Consider the following 7,028-nt stretch of genomic DNA (forward strand, 5'->3'; position numbering starts at 1 on the left):
TATGCCGGTGCTAAAAGTATAACAAAAAACCCAGTCACTTCCTAGGGATTCTGAATAAGGAGCATAATTGTTGGGAAAACATGGAAAATAATACTTGTTTTAGCATCCACTTTGTTTCCATGCTGCCCTGTAGAGCTCCTGTCTAGATATTTCTCTTGCCTGGCTTCCTGCTATTGATTTATGGCATATCTTCATGCCATTGCCTGCTACTCTGGGAGCCTTGAGAGAGAGTTCTGCACTAACATGATCTTTTGTTTTAAATTATTTGCATTTTTCCTTACCCGGTTGTGGGTGAGAAAATTACCCAATTATGAGTAATGTTTTCAAAAGTGTGCATGGGATATATTTTTGCAACGTGGTTTGTGTTGGCAATTAGTTTTAAACTCCTGACTATTTTGAAATTTGTACACACTATCACAAAAAGAAGATGACATAGGGAGTGTCCTGTCTTTCAACCATGAACAGTCTGGTTTTGTTCTTGATGGAACAGCGCTGCAGTACAGTGAACAAACAAACGTGTCGCTCCGGAAGTCAAAATATTTTTGCATGATTTAGTTCCTCTAACATGAAATACTTGGTTTCCATGTAAAATCCTCTCACTCTTGAGCCTAGATAAAGATGAAGTTTAATGTGCCTCGCCCTTTTGAAATACATGCCTTCCTGTACGGTGACTCCTAAAAGGGAAGTTTGCAAAGTGACTATTTTTATTAATCCAGCATGAGGTTATTTGCATATCACCCAGATAGAAGTAGACACATTTAAAATAATTCCTAGAAGTTTCCATTTGCTGAAACATGACAGAATAAACCAATAAGAACTGTTACATTCTTTCATAATTTTCTACGTTGTGTTTAGACAGAATAACACCACAGCTAATGGCCTAAACTGCCCATTTAAGTGGTGGAGCTGTTTTCCCTTTTGTTATCTGATGATAGACTTTTGATTCTTGAGAGAAAACGATGACTCATTTGACATCATTAAATTTTAATTTTCCAATTTTTTTCAAGTAAAACCTTATTTTAATGAATCCAATTGAATTCGTTAAGAACAAATTACAGGCATACTCCCTTGAAAATATTGGCAGCATTATCTGAAACAGACTCTGACATTCTCATTCTGTATCAGCACAAAACATTACGCACTTCCAACTCCAGTAAGATGTTGATGAAAGCAAAGCATGATACATGAAAATATGGGCTTTGCATAATTCCCCGCCCCCCCCCCCCCCAAAAAAAATGAACATCTTCACTCCAAGTTCTATAGCACAAGGTCTGTCTGCTAGCTTCCACTATGCTTAGCTGTTTGTCAGGTGTGGTTATAAATGGTGTTTCTTAATGATAACAAAAGATAATGAAAACCAGGTTGACAGTAAATAGCAGTGGGTTGGCATTCATCTCCTGAGAGCTGGGTTCCAATCCGACTTACATCACACGTGAAGATGCAGGTGGTCTAGTGGCAGTGCACAGAGAATGATAATTGCCCTATCTACAGAACAGTTGGCAATTCCTGCACGACTGGCTGCCTGCCAGGAAAGCCTTGTATCTGGAAAAATAGATGTGTAGCAAATTTATGTTGATGTTCTTCGCCAGAGCCACAGCTCTCATGCCGCATGCTTACATTGTCTTTGTCTACATACAGTGAGAACCATTTAATCCCTTTCCTTTAGTACTGAACCCCACATTGAAAAATATGACACTGTAGTATGGGAGGATAAATACTAAATTTGAAAATGTCTTTATGATCCTTAACAGCTCTTCTGTTCTGATTTTTATATGCCACTGGTGAATTGAATCCACAAATAGTTTGTCTGTTTTTGTGGGTCTTGATTTCGAATGTCTCTGCAAAACATGCCTCATTATTATACCGCAAAAGTCTATGCAGATATTACTCATGATAGAATGAACTTAAACACTTGACCCCCTGCCTCAAAAGGAGGTAAATTTGCATGAATCATTATGAATATAAAGTAGGTTAAAGTCTGTCTTTGTTAGAGGTGCTTCGTAACAGAAAAATTAACCAGCAAGAAGATGTGAGAGTTCCCTGAGATAATACAGTGGTGTCTCTACCTCCCCACTAACATTCATTTACTACCACCTGAAGTTTGTCAGGTCTATTTTTTACTATATTTTTATTGCAGTCCTTTAAGTTCATTGTGACTATAACTGCTCTTAAGATTCCCTCCATCCCCCAGGTACTATAGATACTCCATGAAGTCACATAGGAATCGCACCCAGAATAGTTAATGTTTCCAGTCTGAGGGAGACCTAGATATGCCATGGCTGTAAAAAGAAAACAAGTCAATTTCCAACAGAAATATTCATTGCTTAAGTGACGAATCAGACTTTGATGTAGCTATTTGTACTATTCTTTCTTTATTTTGAGACTTACATGTAGAATGAAATGTCTGTGTTCAACCAAAACCACACCAAAGTAACAATATAACTCAGTAAGAGTTTTACCAAAATAGGGACTATGTTGGGGTTTTTAAATTGTTATTATTCCTTGTACATTCAAAAATTTGAATGTTATCAGTGATTTGGTGACTTAATTCTTCTCGTCTGTAGAAGTCTGTTTTTTCATGAAGTCTAGGACTTTTCTCTGAGTACTTTGGGGGCTTGGGCTTGACACGTTTAAATGATTAGCAGTTATTCTTTACAGAGAGGTTTGAGTGTGTTCTGTACTTTGCGATTCAAAGGCGTTTCTTAATGTGCTGGTGTTGCTACTTCTTGTGATTTAAATTTCTTTCTGAATTAGTTTTCCTTGTTATCTAAACCTCTGGAGTCATGGGATTCTGTGAGATTTTTACCTTTCAATTAAAAAGGCAGTAAGCATGGTTGGACTTGACAATCTTAGTGGTCTTTTCCAACCTAAACAATTCTATGATTCTAGCCCTTAGGCTGGAAGGAATTAATCCAAATTAAAATCTCATTATTTTAATCTTCCCTCTTAAAATCTCATGATTTGGGCGTAAGGATTGTTGAAAAGAAAGGTTCTCATTCAGGATTTTTTAAATGGTGTTTTTTTATGAGATTGTGAAGGGATAATTGTGCCAATTGCTAAACCAGTAGTTGGTGGTTTTCATATTATTGGGGAAAAAACCTCACCAGATTTAGAAATCTTTTGCCTGAAATTTTCTCTGAGCTTTATCTTTTTTCCTTTCTTTACCTTTTAAATTAGAAATAGTATGATCTCAGGAACTGAAGGTATCAGTGTCAGTGGGTAGTCAGGAGCAATATGGTATCTTTTTGTATTTATTTAATTTTGACTTATATATTTTGGGCAAGTTTCCTGTGAATGCTTCCACTGAGACCTACAGGTATAAACCTACTAGGAAGCAAATCTATTGCAGTTTTACAGTCCACTGTAAATTCTGACTTCACATAATCCAGATGTGTGTCTGGTGGGACTAGACACACCAGTAAGGCAAACAGGAGTTAACACTTTATGAAAAGACTCTTTGGGAGGGCTGGCAGCATGTATTAACCACAGCTGTAGCAAAGGAATAACATTTGGTCATTTGAGTTTTGCAGACCCCACATTTTTTTCTTAGTACGCTGAACAGTCACTACAAGGTTATATGTATTCAGTGTATTGTTGTGACAAGACTGGTAGTGAAATAGGTCAGCCAAGACTAATGACAATTTTTAAAAGCAAATGAATTTGCTAAATCATCCATCGTGGTAACATGGATGCAAAACTATAGTACAACAGTCTCCGGTAAATGTATATATTGACTTTGCCAACAATTGATGCCCAGAAAAAGTGTTCATAAATTTAGCCCTAAGCATACCTTTGCCGTAATTGTCCCCCTCTGAGGCTGATTGTGAGACAGTTGCCTAAAAATACAGGTCTAGGTATCTTACAAAACAATAATGAATAGTCTTTGAAGAGCTGCACCATAATTCATCCTGAGCATTGCAGAGTTATTTACAAACTGCTCCAGATATGTACAGCTCCAGTGAAAAGAGACATCAGAGCCTCCAAGCTGAATTTGAGTCTTCTGTTTGATTGGAGGGAGTGCATTCGAGGAGCAACAGAAGTGTACAGGACTAGCCAGAACAATGCATTCATTCACCTATTCAGAGGATGTCTCTTTGTCTTTGCAGAGCTGAATCAGCCTGAAAATATTTTACCTTTGTGTTTGACACGTTTTCCCCCCAGGATGTTTAAACTGTTTTTCCATTAGCTGCCTAAGAGTTAAGGAACAGGTTCAAGGGAAAATAAATCAGAGACAAAAATAAATTGTTTTCTTAGATGTATGAAAACACTTATGTATAGGTATGAATGGAGAGCTATAAATACAAGTTACAGTGTATAAGGACAAATCTTTCTATCCATTTTTCATAACATGTCCAATAATGTGGCCCAGACAGGGTATGTTACACTGAGCTGTTACATGGCAAACTAGGTACCACTGAGATTCTGCTTACTATACGTCCATCACTGTTTGTCAGCTTTATTCACTGCAGTGCTGCCTTTAGGTAGCCTAGCAAGCACCAGTCTGTGCTGAGAAACAGCCTGTTTGGCAATTGTATCACAGAATACATGGCAATTCCCCGGTTGCTGCAGCAAGACCCCTTGGGTTCCTGGGCTAACTCCAGAGTTAACTCAGGTACCTTTACTCCATACTACAGTGTAGTGTAGAAATGCCTTCTGTATTTCTGTGGCCATCTGGTTGCCTGTATCTCTATTCTGTCATTCAACAGTCTGCAGAGCATTGAAATGCTGAGGGGATCTCCTCCTAGTTCCATCAACCACCTGATAAAGTACTGACATGGTGTCACGGTCCACATCAATGAGTAAGGCATGGTCTTGACACACTGCATATTGGGACCTGCATTATAAATGAACACATCCTCACAGTTCTCTAACAGGATGGGGACAACCACTGCATAAAGATCCGGTACATAATAAAAAGTTCTTACGATTTAGTTTCCCATGAATATAGTTATGTCAACAACCTCCTAGCTCTCATGTATGAGCTAGGAATGTATGAATATTTACATATTCAGGCTTCTCAGTATCTACTGTTATCTCTGGAAATGTGTGTTTCAGAGGAGGTTGCCGCTTCAGTTACATTGTGTGCCTGTTTATAGTCCACGCTCCTGGTGCACACAAGCAGCTGCTCACAAGCAGGCAGAGCCCTGGTTCCAAGGGGATCCAGGTGGAGTACGGCTTGTCGCCATCCGTCTGTTAGCAGCCACATTGTGCACGTGTACAGAATGGGAACTTTAGCTACTGTTTTTTGGCTGAAACTAACCTCAGATTGAAACTGTGAATTAAAATAGCTGAGGTCGTATTTGTGGCGAGCACATGTATTACCACATCTGCTGTAGAAACCGTTCTTAGGCAGAAAGGATCATGCAGGGGTCCATAGAAGACATACGGCTCAGAAAAGCTTAACCATCTACACTGATTTCTCCGTTAGATTATTAGGGTGACAGATCAGGTTGCAGATGCCCCTTCAGAAACAGCTCGGCACTTTAGGCTGAGGCTATTAAATGAAAACAAGCACCGCATGAACAGGGTGGTACAACCCCTGGGGCTGTTCCTGCTCCTGGGCTGTTACGTGTGATTTCCCAGGGCATGGGAATGTCGCTCACACTCTCTTCCTCTCCCAGACTTTTTTAAGGAGAGGCACCTTGGACGTGCTATGGAATAACCATGCAGGGCACAGGGTGAAGTCACCTCACTGTTTTCATACGGGATCCAATTCAGCTGAGCTGGGCTATTGGGCCTGGCCATGTCAAACGTGAGCAGGTACCATCGAGAGCCACGGCCTCTCAGCCTGTCCCCTGTGCTCTGTGGTCCGGAGGGGTCTCAGGCTCTGAGGAAGGCACGCTCAGGCCCCTCCACCTCCCCTGGCCAAGGACTTGGCACTGTGTTGCAGAGATGCTTGAGCTGGTCACCAGGCCCACAGCTGATATGGCTGATCTTGACCTAGTGCTAGCAAAGCTGGCTGTTTTTGAGCTGATTCCTTGTGTTTCTAGTTCACCTGTGAGCCTGGGTACCTGTTATTTGGGTCCAAAGTGCCTGAGCCCCTGCTGTGTTCCCTTGTGCCCGACTGCCTTGCATCAAGGAGAGCCAGTGGTTTGCAGTTCCTGACTCATCAGTGGGAATGAAACATGAGTTATGGCTGAAGTGTGAAAACACTACATCAGCTATAGAAACGAACTGCAGTTGACATCTGGGCAAAGACACATTTCTTGCAAATTGTGCCAATGTCCTTATCGCCCCTGTCCACTCAGCTGCTTAAATACAGCACTCAGCTTCAGGATGGCAGGGTAAATAGTAGAGCAAACTAGAAGTGAAACACAGTTCTTACAAGACTTAATTTATGATTATCTAAATCAACAGCACTAACTCCATTGAAATGCGTAATAATGTCAGATTGAGGCATTATATTTATCTTCCTTCTTTGTTCTAGAGAGAACAAAATGATACAACTAGGTCAAGGCATCATTCTCTGCTGATCTGCTGCCACTACCTTCCTGCACGTAAAGTGCAGCCAGAATTGGAAAGTGACTTTGCAAAACCAGCATCTTCTTATACAGCAAGATAAGCCTGCTGTAAGCATTTACAGTTTATAGTCTGTAGAGCTACTCAGCTGACCTAGTGTAGGTGTCTGCCTCAGGGTGAGCTGAACAGTTCTTCAAGCTTCACTGAGTGTATTGACTAAATTTTTAACTGGGATCTTAGACTAGTAGCTCCTGAAGCAGAGACCCTTTCAGATATGTTGTTGGTATCTGAATCGAGGTATCTTAATAGATATCTGAATGCCACCCTAGGTATCTGTCTCCATTCAGCCCGCATCCAGGGCTAAACACAAACAAGCTGTTCTATCACCCAATGACCCCTTCCCAGGTGAGAAAGGGAATTGGGAAAAGGGAAGGAGACCCATGGGTTGAAATGGAAACAGATTTAATAAAATAAGAAAACCAATATCAACACTAATGCTAATATAAATTACACAGAGTTATACTCAGCCCATACAGCGGCTGCAAGCTGTGCACTCCCAGCAGTCAATG

Source organism: Nyctibius grandis, chromosome 1, assembly GCF_013368605.1.
Source record: "Nyctibius grandis isolate bNycGra1 chromosome 1, bNycGra1.pri, whole genome shotgun sequence".
In the NCBI taxonomy this organism is placed as follows: Eukaryota; Metazoa; Chordata; class Aves; order Nyctibiiformes; family Nyctibiidae; genus Nyctibius; species Nyctibius grandis.